We start from the raw sequence: 19,745 nt of genomic DNA, 5'->3' as shown, positions 1-19,745 counted from the left end.
TAGTGAGACTTTCTATTTGTCGTGTTATCAGTCAAATTCCGAGTATAACTTGAAGGGTGATTATAAAGTTATCGAATATATATTAACGTTACCTGTCTGGCAGCCAAATAACATGTAAAGATCTCTCAAATATAAGTAAATTGCAGGTAATAGATATCTATTACCGCTGCCTATTAAGACTGCAACACCATGGAGGACAGCCGAAAACAAATTTTTGCCTGTTGTGTATATGCAGCAGGGTCGGCCACGCACATGCCACAATGCACGCGAGTCCATGTGCAGCCCGCGAACGGGCTGAGGTTTGGCCTGTATCGGCTTTGCTCGGTAATTCTCGAAATTACTCGGTATGGCGCAACATTTCATTTAGGATTACGGTCCAGCATTTTCTGTTGGCAGTGCCCCCGGAGGTACCATTTCCTTCTTTGCAATCTGAATCCAACCTCTTATTTATGGATGTCTCCCCATCCTCGTTGGTGATGGGTGGTGACCTGGCAGCGTAATTGGCTCCAACCTGTTCGCCTCCGATTTGGATACCTGCTCCATTCATATTCAACGGAATTGTTATGGATGCTACCGTCACATCCCTGAGTGGCAATGCCTTATTGCCTTTGACTCAGCAGCTTGTGTCGTTCCCCATGAATCTCATTTTAGTTATCACTCACCATTCCATGCTTTGCTGGAACAGAATCAGCTAAAGAGCCGATGGCGTTTGCACGTTGATCCATATGGATATTTTCAGTACATGGATCCTCTTTTGTACCACATTGGAAGCAGTTGCTGTCCGGATCCACTTGGACTCTGCGGTCATGGTATACAATCTCTATCTCCCTCCTGACAGGATTTTACACCTGCTGCCCTAAGTGCACTCCTTTAGCAACCCCCCTCTCTCTTCTTCCCTGGTGATTTTTATGCCCATCACACTTTCTAGACCAGTTATTTTTTATCTAGTCAAGGGCTTGTCATTGAGCAATTTCTTGTGGACCACGAGCTGTGCCTTCTGAAAGACGGTTCATTTTAGAGCTACATATGGCACTTTGTCTGCCCTTGATCTTTTGCTCACTTACCCACCCCTTCTTTTTTCCTTCCACTGGTAGCCACACGATGACCTCTGTGATGGTGACCACTTTCCATTGATTTTCTCGTTACGCTCCCGCCACTTGATGACCAGGTTATCCCCAAAAGCTTCCAGTCATGCTGACTGGCCTCTGTGTACCTCCAAGGTCGTGATTACACCTACTTTGCTAGTTGGCATTGATGAAGTTGTACATGGTCTGTCCGATAAAATAATCCTCACTGCCAGCATTGGCGCTCTCTGCTCGATGGGTCCCATTCGCCGTCAGCCAATTCCGTGGTGGAGCATAGCCGTGGTCACCACTTTACACGATTCTCGTCGCACCATGCAACACCTTAAGCAGCGCTCGTCCTCCAACAGACTTATTACCTTTAAACTTCTTCGCTCCAAAGCCCATTACTTAATCACACAGAGTAAGCGGGCGTGTTGGGAATACTTTGTCTTCTCGCTAGGTTCATCTCTTCCTTCACTACGTTTCTGGTCCATGCTCCACACCCTCCGAGGTTGTCAGTGGCAGTCTTCCATCCCGGCCCTTGCCCTCCAAGATGGCCTTTGTACAGATCCATCAGTTTTCGTGGAACCCATTTTGCAACACCATTGGTGTCAGCCTCCTACCCAGCCTGAAACGCCCCGCTTAACCCGCAGGACAGATGGCATAAATTGTGGAAACCGTCCAAAATAAGGGGCTGTCAGTTACACTCGAACATACAATTTTATTATTTGACCAAACATTACAAGAGCCCAAAAATTCTTTTTAAAAAACACACGGCTTTAATCTTTGGGACTTAATTACCGACTGAAAGACACTTTAATATAAAAACTGCTGAAGGCCAATAACTTAAAACCAAGCATAATCAGAAATTAAAAGACAAGCCTCATCTTAAAACAGTTCTTTAGTTAGGCTGAAGTAAACCAGTAAAATTCAAATCGTCTGACGGCGTAACACTTAAAACTCCATAACATTAATTTTGTTTTTTTAAATACCAAACGCCTTACGTGAAACAGTTCTTTAAACTAGGCTGAATGCCTTAAGAGCAAAACAACGCTAGAAGCCACTGAACCGTAAATTTACCTTCAAAATCGTTTCTTAAGGAATTTACTTTATTTACTAGCGATTCATCAAGAACATTAACACATTTAATCACACTAGGTGAGTATGGAAGTAGTTGCCAGGGAGTAACTGATGGAAAATGGTATTACTTTTAACAAATATGAATTTTATTCCTGAAAGCTTTTCAAAAACAGATTTAAAATTATAAGCAGAAAAGCACCTTCGAAATATCAAGTTACAATTTTATTTAGAGACAGAAACAACAATATTAACAGTATGAACCTTCCGGCTGAGAAGCTTGCCTGCTCCCTTTCAACATGGCCGTAGTCATGACCGATCACAACAACCTCTGAAAGATAACACTGGTGCAAATCTGCAATAAACCAGATTATTTTAAACAAAAAAATTTTTAACAATTCACACAAACACGTAAACTATGCACCCCGTAAGAGGGATGGAAATGGTACAACACTCAAATTATTTGCCACCGAAAGTGCAATTTTTTTAAGGACTCTTACGGTGGAAGGGTGGCAACCTTATAACCTAAAATGACTATTTAAATAAAACCCATAAAATGCAGACTTACATAAAATGTACAACATGCTCTACATTACACATATACCACCTCGCAAGATGATAGGCAAGATAAAAACATATCTCAAGAATTCGGCCTTTAAGCAATAAATTCGTTAATACCGAATCCGACAAATATGACAGAGGCAGCTATTAACGTATGGCAGATGGCAGGAGGGGGGGGGGGGGTTGGAGGTTACTAAACAACCCGAACCGCAGATTGCTCTAACCCGCCCCTATTCCACAAGGGAAAAACGGACCACCCAATTCACAAATAACAAATTACCACCTTCCCGCGGGTGGGCAAACGGAGAAGAATGGTGGAACGACCCCAACACAGAGCGGCTGGTGACCTCCACAAAGAAAACAAGTAGATTTTAACAAGTAAGTGAAACAACATATCTCCAATCACTTAACTTCTAACAAACTGCGATTTCTGGCGAAGACCTGGTGCAGCACCCCAAACGCTCTCCCGAACCGTCCGTTGTCAGCCGCTTCAAAGGACGCGGGAAGGCACACCGATCTTCCGTCTCACGGCGTCGCAGCTCGCCCCGGCCAGCCCGATGTCGTGGTTTCGCTCCTGTTGCTCTCGTGTGAACCGCGAAGCCACTACCCCTTTCTATACGGCGCTACCCACTGGACTCATGTGGGAACAACACATGTGCCGACGCTCAAGGTGGACAAGTCATATCGTGTCTCAGTGCGCCAATGACCGTTGCCCGAGCAACTCGAGCCGACTGGCGGCCTAACGCGCAGACTCAGATGCAGGAACTCAGCCCCGACCGGGCGACCACTTGCTGAGTTCTGTTACTGGAAGAGTGGTAAGACTCCTTTTCTGGCCTTAAAGTTTGATCCAAACGACAGACATACTAGCACTCCGACGACAGACAGACACTAACTGCTGCACAAATGCAAACGAGAGACAGACCAGCAACTGGTGACGCGAGACTGACCTAGCCTCACTCCGATTGATCCCATGCCGAGTTTTTTTTTTTACTTTATTGTTATTTTAAAACCTGTACAACAGGCAGGCTGTCAGCGCCATTCTACGCTGCTCTTCAGCCAGAGAATACACAATGAGAGAAAAAAACAGGAAGAATACACAGAAGTTACAGAATGGTGGGCAATAAAACAGTAGACACATAAAAACAAACACGGAGCCGTTCACAATCGACGATAATCCACAATGCAAACTGTTGACACGACGCACAAACACTGAAGATGGCGATGGCACAGGTGAACGATGGAGTGCGATGGTGAACACTGAACACTAAACACGACGGCACACACGAGACACTAATGGCGATGATCTCCGGCGCGCGAAAGAGCATGTAGCGTGTGTGAGTCCGTGGACCTGCCAAGAGAGGATGAGGAAGGGGGGGAGGGAGAGGGAGCGGGGAGAGCAGAGATGCCATGGGCAAAGGAGATAGGGGGAAAGGAGGAAGGGGAGGGAAAGCCCGGGGGAAGAGGGATGGAGGAAGAGGGATGGGGGGAAAAGGCGAGAGAAGGGAGGGAGGGTGCCTAAAGGAAAGGACACCGGAAGTGGGGGGGGGGGGCAGGATCAAAGTTGATCCCCTGCAGAGCTGATAGTGTCCCTTAAATGCACGTGAACAGGCAACCTTTCCGCTTTCCCACCAGAGGGAGACACCAAAGCTGCGATTACCACACCGGCGGCACCGCCAGAAACGGAGGGCGACTGCTTCAGACAATGCGCTGCGGCACGCTCTTCAAAACAATAATTTTTTACCATGGCTCAGCCACACACACACACACACACACACACACACACACAAAAATATGGCAGTACACCCAAGGGCACTCAGATGTTCGAGGGTTGGCCTGGAATTCAAACACTAACGCTCGCTTAGGCGAGACAGGCAGTCAGGCCAACCATTCACGATCCGACAACAACCCAACCGACTGACAGTCAATAGTCCCACTGACAAAGTAACTTCCACTTCATCTGACCAGGGCACAACAGGGAATTCATCAGAACAACGTAGAAGATATTGGCGCCCACAACCCACCATACATGGAGCTGTCAAATTACGCACCGTGCTGGACAGCATCAACATGATGAGGAAACTACACTGCCTGAAATTTACGTCAACAGCCAGGTCAGGTAACAGGAACATTAACAGCCACAAGGCAGAAGATTCCGCTGGTGCACTTCATTTCAAATAACCAAATACAAGTGAAACTCCACCGGTGGGTGGCTAGAATTTTCCAGCTTGGAAACGACGTTGTTACTCGTGGGAATATCCCAATAGCCGACAACGAACTCCAAACGACACCATATGAACAGTCTAGACTTGCTGGTAGGTTAAATCAGAACTCAACTTTTGTGTCCAGGGTCGGTGAGCCACGTACCTCGTAGCAATGGGAACATCGCCACATACTCCGACACCACGTGGAGACAGGCAGCGGGCCCAGCCAAACTACACCCCAACGAGAGTTCCTCTCCGTTCCACGCCAACCGACCGACTGGTCGCACACCGCCCAGTCGGAAACTATAAGCGTCAGGACAAAGATAGTCCAAGGTGCGAATATCTATACACACCGCTGCCGCCACCCGCAGAAGGAGAGGATAACAGCATAATCGTGACAACCACGGGAGACTAAACACAGAATCGCAACGAAGGTTTAATCCAGCGCAGAGCGTGAGCCAGCCACAGCTCACAGCCACCTTCGTCCCCTGGAAATAGTGGGCTGAAGCTTCCTACTTATGTTTTATCCCTTGTCAGGAGGAATTCTACAATGACCCTTTTACTGTATGGGAGCTTTTCCTGGTGCTCTCTCCTTCCCACGATTCCATCCTGGCTCTGACTATCCATATTCAATTTCTTCAACACCTAGTCCTCCACAGCGACACTATCTCCTACTGGACTTTAACAGCCCTTGGTTCCAAGGCATGTACCCTGTGAGTGCAGTTTTCAGGGGTCAGCCTCTGATCGATAAATAAATTTTTCGTGGAGGACGGCCACTGGTCGATAAACTGTTTCGATTGTTAACTGTGGTTCAGCAGGCCTTTTCTCATCATCGCTATCTTGTCGCAGTTTTCATGGATTTTCATAAGGTCTATGACACAGCGTGACACCGTCAAGTCCTTCTTACACGCCATGAATGAAGTCTATTTGGCCCTCTCCCGATTTTCACTGGCCAGTTCCTGTCCCACTGGTCGTTAAGAGTTTGGGTTGACACTATTCTCAACACTCTGAAAAACCCCAGAGAATGGCATTCCACAGGGCTCCGTATTTATTGTCCTTTTTCCCATTGCCGTTAATGGTTTTGTGCCCTCTGTCAGACAGTTGGTCGCTCCTGCTCCATATGTGGATGATTGCTGTATTTGGCCCAGCCTTCACTTGGTGGCCTCTGTAGAACGACAGTCCAGGGTGCCATCTTGTGCTCTTCCACGTGGACACTCCCCATGGTTTTCAGTTCTCTCCCCTTAAGTCGAGGGTAGACAATTTTTGTTCTCGTTCTGCAGTCAGTCTTGATCCAGAGCTCTACCTCGACACCCAAGACCTCACCGTGGTCTCCCAGTTCTCTTTTAATAGCACGCTTACTTTTCTGGCCATATCACTTACCTGAAGGTTGACTGTTATTGTGAACTCAATGTCCTTTGTTTCCTTGCTCACACCTCTTGGGGCGCTGATCGTTAGGCCATTCTCGACCTTTACTGGACATTAGTTTTGCCTCGTCTGGACTATGGTTGTGAAGTTTATGGACCATCTACCACTTCCATGCTGCTCCTCTTGGAACCAGTTTATCATTGTGGTATATGTTTAGCCTACGGCACCTTTGGTAATAGCCATGTCGACAGTCTTCTGGTTGATGCTGGAATATCTCCCCTTTCGGTTCGGTGGTCCCAGCTCCTGATTTCTTATGCCATCACTATCCACTCTTTCTGTGTTCACGCCTCCTATTCGACTCTTTTCGCGACTTTGGGCTGTCACCTGCCTGCTGCCCGCCGTCTAGTGAGTTTACGAGTTAGGCTCCGCCTCGCTTCTCTCCACCGAGATTCCTATCTCCCCTCCATGTCCTCTTCTCCACGTTCTCTCCCGACCACCGCCCCTTGGTTAGTTCTTCGGCCCCAGATTGGGATGGATCTGTTCTGGTATCAGTGGTCTTCCTTTGTTTGTACTGAATGTTCTCATAGGACTTTCAGGATGCCATTGTTTTTTACACCAATGGCTCTAAATCTGCCAATCAAGTGAGTCTGCCTTCATCTGTTGGTATGGGACAAGATGTCTTGCCTGCCACATGTGGTAGTGCTTACTGCAGATCTGATAGCCGTCTATCTGCCCCTTTGCTTTATTAAATTGTCCTCCCACACCCGATTAGTGTTATGTATGGAATCAATGAGTGGCCTTCAGGCTATCATTCAGTGTTTTTCCCGCTACTCCTTCGTCTCTGCCATCAGCAAACTTGTCTCTGACCTTGCTGAGGCTGCTTGTTCTGTTGAATTTCTTTGGGTTCCCGGGTAATGAACCTGATCATTGTCTTTCGGCGGATTTGTGGTTTTGTGTCAAATCACTTTTTGCTCAATCATGAGGCGACCCTTTGGAGGCTACCACCCTGTCTAATAAACTTTGCGCAATCACGGAGACTCCCACAACGTGGCGTTCTTCCCTCCACGTCTTCTGGCGGGAATCTACTACCCTGTGTCGTCTTTGTATTGGCCGTACTAGGATAACCCCTGATTTTTTACCCTGCAGTGGGGCACTACCCCTCTGTTGTGGCGCGGCTACCCCCATGGTGATCAACACATTGTTGGGCTGTCCACACCTTTTGGCCCTTCGCACTAAATATTCCCTCCCACCTTTCCTGTCCCGAGTGGTAGCTGCCAACCCTTTCATGGTTACGTCTGCCTTCGGTTTTATTCGTGAAAGTGGTTTGTCCTCTCAGGTTTAAGTTCTTGAAATTTCCTCTGGAGCTGGAGTTCCTCAGTTACCGCTGGTGTTAGTTGTGGAGGCCTTAGCCTTGCCTCCACACTGACCAGGGTTTTCCCGCCTTTTTCCTGCATTTTGTTTGCTCTTTTTTGCAGTTTTGAGTCCTCTTTTATTCTTTCTTCTAGTGCAGTCCCCCTTTGTGTCGTTATTATGGTATGGTGTGGGTGTCTGTACAGGACGGTGGCGGTGTTGGTGCCCCACCATGCATAGCGGTTCCAGGACAACCCTTCTCTCCCTGTTAACCCCCCCCCCTCCTGTTCTTTCCCCTTCCTGCTGCCCTGATGTTCACTTTCCATTTTTGTTTGCCTATATTCCCTTCCCCTTAACTACACTGTGCTATCTGTTGTCCCTCCATTGATTCCTACCACCTTAGATCGTGGGACCAGCGACTTCGCTGTTTGGTCCTCTCCACTAGCCAAACAACCAACATCCATCATTCCTAGTACACCATCCTATTGACCTACTTGACTATCTCACATCACAAGGCACTTGTTTATAGATGATATTGAACTGTGTAGTGCTGGTCTAAACGTCATAATAACATTATTCACAGATAGCGGTGTTTTTCAATCCTGTGGAAGACGCTCTAATGTATTAAACGCTGACAAGCAATGACATTGATTCGAAACGCCTCTGCTGTCTCACAATTCTGTATAACTCATATGTTTTTGTAGTAAAATCTTGATTTAATCGTCTTCGTTAGCGTCATCCTGTTTCTGTTATAAGCAAGGGAACCAGCGGAAAGGTGGCGTGAAAAGACAGCACATAACTATAATAGATGACCAACCGTTCTATAATAGTTGAAAGATAAAAACACAAACACACACACACACGCTTACATACACACATATGTACGTGTGTATGTGTGTGTGTGTGTGTGTGTGTGTGTGTGTGTGTGTGTGTGTGTGTGTGGGTGGGTGTTTGTGTGTTAGTGTACACAGAGTAACTCAGAAACCCAATGCTTCCCAGGTACTGATTAGCTGTGTCTGATAATTTATGCAAGTGGAATTTATTTTTGACTTATAATGCTTCTTGGTGTACAACGTTTCAACAGTGTGATTTGGGTATGAACAGAGAGCTTCATTGTTTCACTAATGTGGGAGAGGCCAAAAACAGCTGCCTGTCTGAAAAACAAGTCACTAAGTTCTATGCCCGAAACACACAGTATTTAGCCTTGTCCTTTTTTATAGTTACGGCATAACAAAAGGTCATCGAGAAGTCATTTAAAGCAAAATAGTGAGTTGTTACGACTAACTGGGAACTTGGGTAAACAATTTCGCTCACCTTTGGCACTTCACGTAAGAGTTTCTGCTTCTGTGATGTTCAGATGGAGAGAAGTAACTTTAAGCATCTGTGAGTGAAGGGTTTTGAGAAGCAAGATAACCCATGGCGCTCTCAGAGTTATGTTGTGGCTCACTTTCAGGAGTAGTTTGGAAAGACCGAGGGATAGCCTGAAGTCCACAAATACAGCAAGCCTCCCATCAAGACACTCCTCAAGTTCTGGAGACAGCATAGTCCTCTGTCTTGTAGACATCCTCGTGTATTCAGAAAGACACACCTGTTCTCTATTTTTATTGGGAAACAAAAAAAAATCAAAATTTAAGGAGTATGCTTTGTTGCGTATGCTTTCGATACATACACTGAACACATCTTCTCTTCCCCTTTATCTGTATCCACCTCTTCCTCCTTCTGTTTGTCCGCTTCATCCTCAAACTATCGATCTTCCCTTACACATTGTCTTCATCTTCTCGTCCACCTCTCTTTGTCGATTTCCTCCACCCTCTCTGACCATATCATCCCCCTCTCCCTATGACCATGTCCTCCTCCCACTCTCTCTCCACCTCTGCCTCCCCCTCATTCTTTTCTATCTGCCCACCATCCCTCTACACCTTCCACCTGCCTCATGCATCTTCAGAAAAATATCTGAAACCATCTCTGGTCATACATTATATAATTAAAATAAGGCTATTTTGGAAAGGCATCTACCAACAACACTGAATCATAAATTATAAGGCTAAAAGCAAAGGTCATATAAATATAGAGGTAGCAATAAAGCACAGCAAAAAAGCAGAATGATAAGGATAATTGATTGTGTAACAAATTAAAGCCTAGATAAACACCAGTATCTACCCTCCATCCAACAGGGTAACACCACAGTCATAAATTAGATCGTAAGTAAACACTGATGTCATGCGTTACAGGGAGACGGGCAGGAGTGTTGGAGTTCAGAGGGGAGATAACGATGGCAGGTTGTTTATAGAAGAGCTGTAAATCGTTGACCTAGAACACTCTTCGTCCCAATGTTTCTATCAGGGTGTCCCAAAATAATGTATACACTCCTTTAAACTTAGTATCTCTTTAATTAAAGGATTTATAAATACAGTACAAGGTCTGTGTTGTACCCTGAGGTCCAATTAAATGGGGTCATCGTTCTAAATGGCCTCCTATTGGCTCAATACACCGTCGAAAATGACTTACAACAGAGCGACATGTCAACTAGTGTTCCTGTTGGAATCGCATGACATTCAATTCCTTATCTCTGTGTATCTCTACTGTGCTTTGATGAGTCATTAGATGACGTTTTGATAGTGTGAAAGGTACTTTTTTGTTTCTCTCATTGGCAGTACTGTTCACTATAAGGAACGAATGTTAAGTGTAAATCTCTCGCTAAAGTGCCCTACAATACGGTAACTTAAATGTCACCATTTAACGAAATGACTGAACGATGTAAAGACGAAAGACGAGCTGTTAGCCTCAGTTGCTACGAATTTCGATGCTGCTGGCAGAGTTTGCGGGATAAGGTGCGCTATTAGCAAGTTTTGTTCATTAAGTGTATTGTGCTTGAGTGCATGTCAGTTTTAATTTCTAATGTGTAACTGCAGGATAAAGTGAGTCTGAAACCAGCAAAACTTGAATTCATAACATGTCAGATTTACCAAAATTTAAGCACAAAAAAACATACTACAACTGACGACTTTTGGAGAGATCTTTATTTCTGTGCATCACGTCAATTGCATATTTTCGTAATATGCGTAGATAAATACGAAAACTATCAAATACAGTACAAATTGTAAATAGCCTTTTGCTCCCTTTAGTTGACCTCTGCAACCTTCAGAATTTGAATGAGAGTATTCCAGTCAACATTGTGAAAAGCTTTCTCTGAGTCTAAGTCTACAAAAATCGTAGGGGGAGATCAAGAGATGAATACACTTAGCAGATTCAGAAGGATGTAGGTTGTAGTAGGTACTGGGAGATGAAGAATCTTGCACAGGATAGAGTTGCATGGAGAGCTGCATCAGACCAGTCTCTGGACTGAAGACAACAACAACAACAACAACAACATCGAATACAGTACTTGATTCGGAAACCCTTAGATCAACATGTCGGCTGCACGGTTTGTTTGTGTCTGCCAATCGCGGCACACCACCCGTGGAGTAACGGATACATTACAGCTCCGTCCCACGAATTAATAAGCGTCGTGGACTGAAAACACCAGTAAAATTCATTAAATGTCTGAAGTTCAGTATTGGAAAGACAAAAATATTAATCATTCAGGGAAACTATATGTCATATTTGGTGGTTTTCTTATAAACTTGTGTGTTACGAAAATATGCTGCATCAAGATCTTCCCAAGACGTCCTATACTTAGTACAGTTTCTTGGGCTAAAGTATCGGGAAATGCGATTTCGGCGGCTAAATGTGCTACTTATAGTCCTTATCATGGAGATAGCTTTTGGTTTTCTTCAGTAGTTGATTATGACATGATACAGTGCTCCGCAGTATGGAAACCGCGATTAGCTCGTGCTTCAAGTACTCATTTTAAGGTTCGTGCATCTTCAGTGACGTGGTACAGACCGTGGCGCGGGGCGCGGACGGCGGAGTGAGGGCGCCGCTGGCGGAGGGTATTTAAATCGGCCGCCGCCGCGACCGAATCCAGTTCCCCCTGAGCAGCCATAGTGTACGGATCTCCGTGCCGGTACGTTCACAGGAACTCAGTCTGTCAGTTCACCTGATGATGGCGACATGTATGATCGCCGAAATATTGTGCCCGTTGGACACTGTAGACCGGCAGTACACCCGTGGATATTTTGATTATCAAATACGCCGGGAGAAACTCAAGAATCATTGTTTCTTCTTATAATTTTTTGTACTTCTGTTGTCTACAAGCTGAGTCGGTTTACATATTATCAATCACTGATTTGCAGTCTTCATTGGTTCAAATGTTTGCTTCAGCGTAGAGGTTTATGTTAAATCTCACATCTGAATGCTGTGTATGTATCTTATCGTTATTCCTACTAAGCTTTTCGTTCCCACCACAGCGACGTTTTCATTATACTATGTACGCCAACATTATTCCTTCGCCAGGTGAAAATACTGTGTGTTTCAAAACATGGATAGTATTTTACTTTTGGAGGGGCGATTGGGCTATTCGGTTCATAGGCAGCCGATATGCAGCGTCGATCTTTAAGGGTTTGAAAGGCTACAAGTAAATGAACAACATGGGTAGCAGTTCACGTGAATAACAAAATCATCTCAGACGAGATAAACGAAATAACTTGTTATTAATCACCATCTTAAGCCGACTATGAGACATTCATCTGTCGGATGGGTGAAAAACTTCCACATTCCCTCTTTCACTTCAGATAACCTAATTTGTTTATGGCAATACTACATTACTCGAATTATTATCGACAGAGTGTGGCCTGGTGATCTAGTGCGTATCTGAAAACCGAAAGATCGCGGGATCGTATCCCTGTCGGAACAAAGATTTTTCATTTTTTTAATGCTGCCTTCACCTCTCGGTGATGTGGAGATATGCCAGAAGCGAAACGGTGTTCGGGTTTCATTTTCCGAGAGGTGAGAAGAATTGGGATCCGGTGGTCTAGCGGCCTTCAGTACATTCCTGCTTCGCGCTTTCGGCGAGTAGCTTCTGCCTGATTCCGCCTCTGCCTTGTTTAACCAAAATTGTCGTATGAGTCGTGGTGCGTTTCGCGAGGTTGAGTCCCAGCGTCTCGTGTTTCTGAATCAATTTTATGATTTTTGAATGTATTAAGGAAGCACATAGTGATGCTCCAAAATCACATGGGTACGTCATGTTCTTCGAATTTACACTATATTTTCTATTCACTGTTTAATGTCTATAAATATCTCTATATATACATCGGAATTCCTTGCTCGCTTCTGTCTGTATGTACATGCTAATCTCAGAAAGAATAGTAGTTATTTCTCTCTGGGCTTGAGTAACAGTGACTCTCGAGAATGGTTCATGTGTATAATCTACAAATATTTCTTTGAAATTGGCTTAACTATGATGAATTAAAGTCCTCCATACACAGAAAGTCGACACGTGGCAGCGATAGTACACAGCTTTCAAGGACTAGATCAACGTTGTTTGGATTTTACCTTCCCTTAAGATTGTCACCTACCAGTAAACGAGCGACATGGATGGCAGTTTTACGTGAAACGAAATAAATTGTTATTGTCGATAACCTACAGCCGCCTATGAAATATTCACCTTTTGCATCGGCGAAAAGTTCCAAATTTCCGGTAGCACTTCAAATAAGGTATTATGTTTGTAACAGCACCACATTATTCGAATGAGACATCTTAAATTTATAATTCTGGGTTGTATTAAAGAAGCACATAGTGACGTTCCAAAATTCGCTCTATCTTTTGCATTAAATGTTAAGTATCTCTTCTTGTCTTTGTGTGTAAATTGAAGTTTCCTGCTATCTTCTGCCTGTATCTAATCTCAGGAACTACTGTAAGGATTTCGATTCAGTTTGGTCTAATAGGCTGATTCACGAAAAATATTCTTAGTTCATATATATTTGCTGAATTGCGATGAATTAAAGTTCGCAGCCGCTTCAAAACTATGGCCTTTGCAGTACACAACTCCAGACGACCACTATCAGAGTGTGGCCTGGTGATCTAGTGCGTATCTGAAAACCGAAAGATCGCGGGATCGTATCCCTGTCGGAACAAAGATTTTTCATTTTTTTAATGCTGCCTTCACCTCTCGGTGATGTGGAGATATGCCAGAAGCGAAACGGTGTTCGGGTTTCATTTTCCGAGAGGTGAGAAGAATTGGGATCCGGTGGTCTAGCGGCCTTCAGTACATTCCTGCTTCGCGCTTTCGGCGAGTAGCTTCTGCCTGATTCCGCCTCTGCCTTGTTTAACCAAAATTGTCGTATGAGTCGTGGTGCGTTTCGCGAGGTTGAGTCCCAGCGTCTCGTGTTTCTGAATCAATTTTGACACGGCGTTGCCTTGCGCTGTGGTGTCGTCCTTGGCTCCCCACTTACAGGTGCCATTAGTTTTAGTTTTGACAAGTCAATGGGCAACGTTCAACCAGGTTCGTTTGAAATTCATGATTGGCTGCTGGACATCGAAACAAATTCATAGCTTAATTCGATTCTGCATCGTGTGTGTTTTACCCTTTTACGGTACTGACAACAAGTTAGTTTCAATCAATGCTACGGTTCTAATAGTATGGTTATTCTGGCAAACGCGGAAATGGAATATGAGAATGTCAGGGTGTTAATCTTTCCGCTCAAAGATGATGACAGTTTCCTGAAGACGCTGGTCCGCTCAACACCGTTTACCAGTTTATAGCGGCGTTCTATCTCTGGGCATGGTGGTAAAACTGGATACCCCCTCTCATTTGCAGGTTTCTGGATACCGACAACATTTAATTTATATAGGACATGTAGGGACGTATTTTATATGTAATGAGAAGGCATGCCTCCGCAAAACTTGCACGGGCAGTGTCATAGTCTTAAAAACCACTTATGAACATCGTAAAAGGCTAAATTTAACAGACCTCGATCCCTAGACGACAGCCATTGTGGGTAACCAATTTCCTGAGAGACTGTATGGACCATTGCTTGAACGCCCTAGTGAATTTCTGCCATTAACCTCCCGTAGTTCTTCGTTGGAGGATGCGTCTCCCCTCAGCGAGTTAAGAGTGCGTGATAACAAGTCAGCTGCTGTTCAAGATCCGAAAGTGTCCAGCACTCCTTCCGATGTACCTCCAGAGATTGAGACCGCCTTTTCCGGATCGCATGAGGAGATACCTGTTGTGGAGCTCCATACTATATCGGAGGACTTTCCCGACACCTCAGAGACTGTAACGTATCCCCACCCTTGTGCTGCGTCCCCGGGTAGGGAGAGCGCCCCTTAGGGCTCTCCCGAACAGACTCAGATCGGCGTAAGTGTACCAGTGGAACACATCGTAACGGTAAATGATATGTCGTCAGTTTTCATTTCATTCGATTCTCAGGAAGAGAAAGAAAGCAAAGAAAAGAGGGTGGAGGAGAGGGATTCAGTACTTTACACCCAGATTCATCCAATGACTCTGCCATGGTGTGATACAAGACCTTACAAGTCATCTAAGTTGTTTTGATAATAACTAGATGCAAGTCTACACTTTCCTTACGTTGAACGTAAACAGAATTAGTTCCGATCTTAGACTTGCGGCGCCGCTACAATTTATTTATTTACGATTTATGTGTGGATGTGATATTTCTGCAAGAAGTGTTATTAAATCATTTTTCTATTCCGCGATTTTCTACCCTCTTTAATGTGGCTCCTGAACTATCTACTGTTACTGCATTATTCTCCGGAAACCGATCACCACTGACCGATTTCGAAGTTCTTGATAATGCCAAGGGACAGGCTACACTTTTTGTGACATTATTTTAATTCTTCCTTATACCCCTTCAGAATCTGGCCATTCCACAGCCGGATCGCGTTTATTCCTCGGGGATATAGATTATTTCTTAAAACTCCGCAGAAACTTATGTTAGGCGGAGATTTTAATAGCGTTTTGCGTCCTGTGGATGAGACCCCAACTTTAATATCAGTAAGGAACTTGTTGACTTAGTGCATTCTTCGTACACAGACGATGCATGGATCTGTCATATCCCACCCCCGTCAGGTATACGAATTTTACAGCTTCTACCAGCAGCAGACTCGGTCGGTTTTTTTTTCTGATGCTTTATATGCGCAGCTGATAGCGGTAGATGTGATACCCACTTATTTCACTGATCACTGTGCTGTGGATGTAACTTTAAATCCTGTGCCGCAAAGAGTAAAACTGTTTAGCCTCCCATGGCTATTCAACACATCTCTTTTAAAGGACACTTCCCTCGAGTTTACCGTTCAAGAGCTTTAGACCCGTAGCTTGCGTTTCCAGTACCGTTATCCTTCTCTTGTGGTATGGTGCATGCAAAACCACTGCTCCGGAAAGCGTTAATGCGTTACGGCACTGAGAGGGCAGATCTCCGGTTCATTGGTTCAAATGGCTCTGAGCACTATGGGATGTAACTTTTGAGAGCTTCAGTCCCCTAGAACTTAGAACTACTTAAACCTAACTAACCTAAGGACATCGCACACATCCATGCCCGAGGCAGGATTCGAACCTGCGACCGTAGCAGTCGCGCGGTTCCAGACTGTATCGCCTAGAACCGCTAGGCCACCCCGGCTGGCTCTCCGGTACACCCAGGAATTTTATTACTCCGTCTTACCACAACTTCATGAAGGTACCACACAAGCTCCATTACAGTTATGGATGTTCGACCTGTTAAGGGGAAGCTTCTTCGGTAAGAGAAACAACAAATGGGAGGTCTCAGGGTGCGATAAAAATACTGTTCATTACGACAAGATGAATTGACCTCTGCACATAACCTAATCCAGTTGCGGAAACTTCTGGAAAGAGCAAATATCGCATCCCTCACTGACACCGGTCGTCACGCACTGACGTCCCAGCGTGACATTTCCAGAGAGATCTATAATTACTTTACCGACCTTTACGACGTCCGACTTCCCTGATGCAATTCCTCCTCTCCTAGATTGTGTGGTTACTGCGCAATTTCAAAGTGATTTTACTCGATATGATATATGTCGCCTTACTGCTGGTTCCCCATCGCAAAAATTGCCAGGACTCGGCCATATAACTAAGAAATTTTATGTTAATTTTTGGCCTCTTGTAGGCGACTGCATTATGTCACTGGTAAATGAGGTGATATGGGTGGTTTGATTCGTGGCCCTTTCAACGTTGGTAAAATTGTTCTAATCCCGGTGCTACCCTTACTTCGAGCCATTGATAAATTCCGCCCTATCACACTCCTTGATTAGCATTAATACACTGTCGTGCGGGCGTCTACTAGCCGTTTGTCAATAATGGTAGAGAAAAATCTTGCAGTTAACCAAAACTGACCCAGACTCTTTAGCCGAATGCTGGAGCGAACTTGTTCACGAAGTTCTGCAAGTTCACTCAGAAGCGCTCTGGCACTACAGCTGCTGATACTGGCGGTCTATAAAAGCAACTGAATACTCTCTTTGGTTCACCTTTGATGCTTAACTTCTCCCACATTGTTTCACATTCGATAGTCGTAATAATCATCAAAAGACATTATCCACCTCATTACTGCAATAAATATGCCGTCAAAACTAGCCTCTAAGGTATCCTTGCTATACACGCTTTCAAAAGCCGCCGGCAGGGTCTTCTCCAAATCTCGGATGAGACCCACTGGAAAAGGTAGCGAACGCACTGCCATTCTTTCCTAATCTGCCTACTATTTTCTTGACGGGCTCCGTTACTCGTCTAACGTCGCAGATCCTAATGACTTGCCTACCGGCCATCTGAACCTGACCAGAATGGACAGGAAATTCGACCACTGACCCAACAGGCAAGGCATCCCGTTCTGGCTTCGATGTGTTGCCAACCCGGGCAACAACTCTTACTTGCTGCTTATGAGCAGGAAGTCGAACGGTCCTCTACTACCCAGAATTACTCGAACCCAAAACTGTACGCCACTCACCCTCGAATGAAGACGGAATAGTCAGGAATTACGTATCGAAAGATGCAGTGACAAAGAGTGTCCAGTGGATACCAAAGGCACCGAAGGTGCCGCAGCTTTCGTCAGCTGGTGTCCCAATGCCGTTCCAAGCTTAGAGCTGTAATCTGAAGCCTGTCAGCTGTGCTAACAACACTTATAGCAGCTTCTGGACAGCGCTCAATTCTTTCTGTGTCTGCACACAACTAGATCCATCCTCATCCATTTCTTACTGTGTGAAAAACTGCATACAATAATAGTAATAATAATAAAATACAAAAAAATGCCCTTAGGAGTGGCTTTGAAAGAATAAACAGACCTCAGCAACAGAAAAACTTACGGTTCTGCACTTTTAAAGTTGCAGTGCACACAAAATATAAAGGAAGGCTATGAATAAAGCCTGCACTCATTCTACGTAACGATCACAACATTTGCAGACCGTTAAAACAAAAGTAAAAATACAGAAAACAGAAATACAAACAGTCCCTTTTCAGTGGAAAGTTAGGCGACATCAAAACTAGTGCATGAAAATTATATGCAGTGGCCTGGAAAAGTAATCAGAAGTTACATAACCTAGATACACACACACAGATATAAATTCCAGAATGAGATTTTCACTCTGCAGCGGAGTGTGCGCTGATATGAAACTTCCTGGCAGATTAAAACTGTGTGCCCGACCGAGCCTCGAACTCGGGACCTTTGCCTTTCGCGGGCAAGTGCTCTACCAACTGAGCTACCGAAGCACGACTCACGCCCGGTACTCACAGCTTTACTTCTGCTGTGAGTACCGGGCGTGAGTCGTGCTTCGATAGCTCAGTTGGTAGAGCACTTGCCCGCGAAAGGCAAAGGTCCCGAGTTCGAGGCTCGGTCGGGCACACAGTTTTAATCTGCCAGGAAGTTTCAGATATAAATTCACTTTTCCACAGAAGTTCGTGGGGAAACACTAGCCTAAACGGTCTGTACAAACACAAACAACTAACACTGCATATTTTGGCGCTCTTTGACATTTCAGTGCCTATCTGTTAACCGACACATTTGCAAATTAACTTCCGTTCCAGAGAAATAAAGTGTGGGCGAAGTAAAGCATATGTGATTTTGTGGTGTCTGCTCTTACGTACAAGTCCGAAAGAACTGCCACAGCGCGTTCATGTAACTGACACAGCTCGATGGGTTTTAAGTTCACAACCTTCAGTGGAGCAGCACACCTAAGTTGATCTCCAGCGGGAATCTAAAATTAGTGAGCACAGAGGACATGGGTGGGGACTGTGAGTAAGGTAGGGCAGTTGGTGGGAATTTGGGTCAGCCGAGCAGCACGCCAGTACTGTGTGGCGATGCGGCGCAGTGGCTAACGCAACTGTCTAATGGATAGGAGATTCCGGGCTCAAGTCCTGGTTCTTCTACTCCCGTCGCCGCTGATTCTGCCAACAGTCCCGATGCAGCTGATATCAACAGTTCTTTCCCTTCCCTTTCCTTTCCTTTCTCCCCCCCCCCCTTCCCCCACCTTAAATTTACATGAAAGTAAAACTTGCTCTGAAAATATTACTTTCGCCTTATAGGCAACCTAGATTACATCTTCTGCACCAACGACGGATGATGGAAGTTGGGTTGCCCTCATAAGGCGAAAGAAATATTCTCCCAGGCAGTTTACTTTGCCCACACTGTAGTACAGAAATAGCTCTTCAAACAACCACTAACTAAAAGAAGGTCACTGTCATAGTGAGGTAACTACAGGGCTATTACAAATGATTGAAGCGATTTCATAAATTCACTGTAGCTCCATTCATTGACATACGGTCACGACACACTACAGATACGTAGAAAAGCTCATAAAGTTTTGTTCGGCTGAAGCTGCACTTCAGGTTTCTGCCGCCAGAGCGCTCGAGAGCGCAGTGAGACAAAATGGCGACAGGAGCCGAGAAAGCGTATGTCATGCTTGAAATGCACTCATATCAGTCAGTCATAACAGTGCAACGACACTTCAGGATGAAGTTCAACAAAGATCCACCAACTGCTAACTCCATTCGGTGATGGTATGCGCAGTTTAAAGCTTCTGGATGCCTCTGTAAGGGGAAATAAACGGGTCGGCCTGCAGTGGGCGAAGAAACGGTTGAACGCGTGCGGGCAAGTTTCACGCGTAGCCCGCGGAAGTCGACGAATAAAGCAAGCAGGGAGCTGAACGTACCTCAGCCGACGGTTTGGAAAATCTTACGGAAAAGGCTAAAGCAGAAGCCTTACCGTTTACAATTGCTACAAGCCCTGAC

Source organism: Schistocerca nitens, chromosome 2 (assembly GCF_023898315.1).
Source record: "Schistocerca nitens isolate TAMUIC-IGC-003100 chromosome 2, iqSchNite1.1, whole genome shotgun sequence".
NCBI lineage: Eukaryota > Metazoa > Arthropoda > Insecta > Orthoptera > Acrididae > Schistocerca > Schistocerca nitens.
The sequence above is the reverse complement of the archived record's forward strand: the minus strand, read 5'-3'. Positions refer to the sequence as shown.